The 4,363-nt window shown below is 37.3% G+C and overlaps 1 protein-coding gene across 9 annotated transcripts in view; it reads left to right on the top strand.

Annotated features, from left to right (window-relative positions):
* Positions 1-4,363, top strand: part of RALYL (RALY RNA binding protein like) — a 404,596-nt gene that overhangs the window by 280,405 nt on the left and 119,828 nt on the right. The window lies entirely within an intron of this gene.

Raw genomic sequence — 4,363 nt, 5'->3', positions numbered from 1 at the left:
GTAAGTAAATTGTAAAGTTTTTTTCATGTTCTTACAGAGGAGGGAAAATAAATCTCCAGTTTCATTGAAAACCATGCTTTCCTTACCCTGCTCTGGTTAAATAATACCAGGAAAGCAGGAACAGTATTCCCTGCAATTATCCCACTGTATCTGTATGTTAAGTGCATAAAAGAGCTTTAAAACAAAAAATTATCTCACTTGTTACTATGGAAACCCTCAATAAGTAATTGCTTTATAATATCAGCAAAGAAATAGAGATCAAATATAAGTTTAGTTCAGAACAGCATCCTTTATTCAGGACTTAATGAACAGCTTGCTGTAGCCTTTGACTTGACAGGGTTGACATGCTTTCACTCGGTGGACTTTTTACATGGTTTGCTTTAGGGGAGGCAGTGATACCAGGTCAGTTATTTTATTTTTCTTCACCACAACTTTCAGAACAATTAACTAGATTGCTTAAACCACAGAAACAGAAGCCGGGGGTGGGGGGGAGGGAAGCATGCATGCGACTCTGTTCTGTATTTAAGACACTCCAGCCCTTAAAATTCACTGGCTTTAAATGCATGAGTTTCCAGTCAGGCACCTGTTTGAGTTTTTACATTGCTATGGCATCAGGCAGGGGTATTTCAGTATCAACGTTGTCTCCTCCAGAACATTATGGAAGTGTAACTGAGGCAAGTAAAAATGAAGTGCTGCGGGTCAGGTCATGAAGTATGTGTTACTGTAAGGGAATAGAGCAAGAGGTCAAGTTACAAATGGAGAGTATACCTGAGGCTGAGAAAAAAGACACATCTCTAAGGAAAATGCCATGTAGGGACTGTGTGCTTTCAGGCAGAGAGCAGGAGGGGAGGAATAGCAATTCAAAAGAAGGTAAAGTTTGGACTTTGGACAGAAGCATTGTTATGGTTCAGAGTTGAAGGGATATATACAGCTATATCACTGACCTCAGTTTCTGGTCCTTAGAGCTTAATCTGCACAGGTCTCCTTCACGTTTCTCACCCCAAACAAATGGATGTGCTGCATGTAGAAAGTTTGCAGGACAGATCTCTGCTGAAATCTCTGCAACTGAAATCAATCATCTGCTTCACATTCAATAAAATATATCATCTTGGTTTGTTTTTTTTTCCCCTGTAGCAGCAGTGGAAGAACATTATTTATATACAGGCAGATTATAATTAATCTAGTTCATTTTAACATACTGATTACTTTCACTGTTATGTAAACTGGGAGCTCATTCTATAGCCAGCTGCATTCTTGCATTCTCTCCTGTTAAAGCCTGGTTATGGTGTACAATGAGAAAATTTGGGACTGGGTAGCTGAGTTGTTAATTTTTTGTTGTAGAGATCTAGTCATTCATGAAAACTGCACAAGATGCTTTTAAGAGAACTTGCCTTCTTCCTTTTTCCCTTCCGCCCCTCCTGACCCCAAGGAAAATCTGTGATTTGCAAAGAGAAAAAATAAAGTAAAAGAAAAGAAAAAAAAAAAAAAAAGAATTAAACATAACTAGAATCAAATTTGTAATTATAAGGGTGTCTGTTGCAATTTTGTTGTTTTTAAAACTGTCTGTAATTTTAAGATCCCAATCAATAAAACTGTCTTCACTATATTAGATACCAATACTGTGTACAGGGATGCTTCATTAATACCTCTTAGCTAATTAACAAGTGCGAAAGTCTTAACAGACAAACAAAACAATTTGAGTAATTTTGATACTGCTCCTATTCATATCACTCAATGGCCTTTTGAAGGATAGATTTAATCTAAGCAATTGCTATTCTGAAATATAAGGCTTAAGAACTATAAGGGATAATGTAAGGGTAAGAGCTGTGTTAGTACACAAGTACTACATTTCCTGTCCACTGCATTTAACATGTTCTCTTTCAAACTTGAAGGCGTTTTTGGTGGCCCTTAATAAATAATAAAAACAAATATTGACATATAATTTCCAATGTATGTAGAGTAAACTTTAGGTTTTATAACTCCTCACTACCTCTCAATAAAATACTTGAACTTCTGGCATAAAATGAAAGTGAGCTTTGTAGCTTTTTCTTATTCATTGAAGTTCTGCTTCTGGATTTGGTACACTCTGAACAGTATTACAAGCGTTGCTTTCCTAACCCATCTTTTTCTTTAATATTTGAAGAAGGGTATACAGACATTTTGTACTTAATGTAAAAGTACATCAGGTTAGAAAGGAGCATCAAAAAAATAGAGACACAATGAGCTTTTTCAAACATAAAATATAAGGAATTTGTATTTGCAAATTCTGTCCTGGTTACAAATCTGTTGTTAGAGGAGCAGATGCAAAAAAAAAGATGGGTCTGTATGAATGGGATAAAGGTTCTATATATTTTTATTTTTTTCCAATCTGTAGCATCGTACATAAGTCTTCTAAGTTAAAAATAATATTAATGTTTCACTTCCATTGTACCTTTGAGTTTGATTCTAGTCAAAGTTGCACTAATATTAAGTAGTTAACATATTTTATTTATTCCATACATGGTTGTAACCAATGAGAATTAAAAATAAATATTAAATTGTGAAACTTGCATCACTACAAAACTCAGATTAAAGCTGTTTCTGTATGTTTGTTGTTACCTACCTACACATACACACATAGTCTCCATGTATATATTCGTCTGCACACCCAGATTTATAGCATGTTTTATCCTTAATTCAGGATGTTATCTAGCTGATAGGGTGGATTGTCACTTCATTGCACAGACCTAATGACTGAATGAGGGGAAACCATTGTAACAAATGCAATCTTACAAACACTGGAAAACTGGTAAACATGTGTGATAAGGCTTTTCTGAAATAAAAGGGTTGAATCATAGACTGACCTGCTTTGGGGCTGCAGCTGCTGAGGATGGTCAGGATAAGAGCTGTGGCAGGCTGCAGTGCACATGTGGGTCTTCTCCATGGAGAGGCAGTCATTCACGTGTTCTCATGAAATCATGGAATCACATCAGATTCCATGCCTCCAAGCTTCCTCTTATGAGGCAAGTAGTAGACATTCATTTTTCACTGAGGTCTTTCTTGCAACGTCACTGTTACAGGAGTCAAGGCAGGCTTCTACCCTTGAAGAAAACAACCTTGGAAAAAACTGACTTACCTATAAACCAACTTTAAGAAATTCATGTTATTGTTCATGGCTAGTGTAGCTTCACAACTTAAATCAGGACCACCTGGTGGAGGCCTGTGTATGAAAAAGGATGAAAAGATGATCCTTAATGATGATTCAGTCTAACACTCTAAGTGTTACTCAGAAGAAATGAAGGAGAAGAAAGAGACAGTGATGGCCTGTGTGGCAGGCAGACATGCTTTAAGGAAGGTGTGTGGCAGCACCCTGGAGCAGATGGCAGAGCAATGCCTGGAGTGCAGAGGCTGGTGTGGGACTTCTCTGCTACACACCTGAACCAGTGGTCAGAAAGTTAAGGCAAAGGTGGAAAAATAGGAGTTTACTTTTATTCAGCTTCATATTTTCATTGTTCATGGGATCTTTTATGCACATTGGCAATGACAATCAGAGCACAACACCAGCTGAGGCAAAGCGCATTTACTTTTGAGTGTTAGGAACCACTGATAAAGTCAACAGTTATCCTAAAAGCAGCTACAGATCCTGTCCCTTTCCAAGGGGTGAATTCCAAGGCACCAGTCCCAGATGTCTTCATGACAATATGAAGAATCCTGTCAACATCAAATGGCATTGAAATTGAGCTCCAAATGCATTAATGATTCTGCATGGCTTGGCTACCAGCCTCATGTAAAACATCTGTTTCCATTGCATATTACAGTTTGCTTAGCTGAAATTGTCAGGGCTATTTTTTATGCTTACACGCTGTGAACAGAAAATTTTTTTGAAGTGTCATCCAGATCTTGTGAATATTCTGCTGCTTTTAAAACCAACAGATGATTAGTGATATTTCAGGCGGCTTTTTTAAAGAGTAATGAGAAGGGAGACATCACACTTCCTTTTATTCTGCTGATATCTCTCCTTATAGAAGACATGTCAAAACCTTACCTGTAATTATCAAATGGATTATGATTCTTTGGCCTCAGTCCTCAATTTTGTTTGTCCACTCTTAGATTTCCCTGTGTGCAGAGCGCCATAGAAAGTAGCATGTGCATTTATTAAAGGGTTAAATAAGTGATAATAAAATAAAAGATTTTCAAAAGTTATGCAGGTAGCTGCTGCGATGTAGAATGCATGTGGCTGTTGCAGAAGGTCATAGTATTTTTGGCTTAAGCTAGTGCTGCTTTTAGAGATGTGCTGTCCACAGGTGTCACCTCATGTGTGTTTTTTGAGTATCCTTGTCTTGCTGGAGATAGAATTTCATGTGTACTGAAAACATCTGATACG

Source organism: Falco punctatus (assembly GCF_963210335.1).
Source record: "Falco punctatus genome assembly, chromosome: 3".
NCBI lineage: Eukaryota > Metazoa > Chordata > Aves > Falconiformes > Falconidae > Falco > Falco punctatus.
This window is presented reverse-complemented; position numbering and strand designations above follow the sequence as displayed.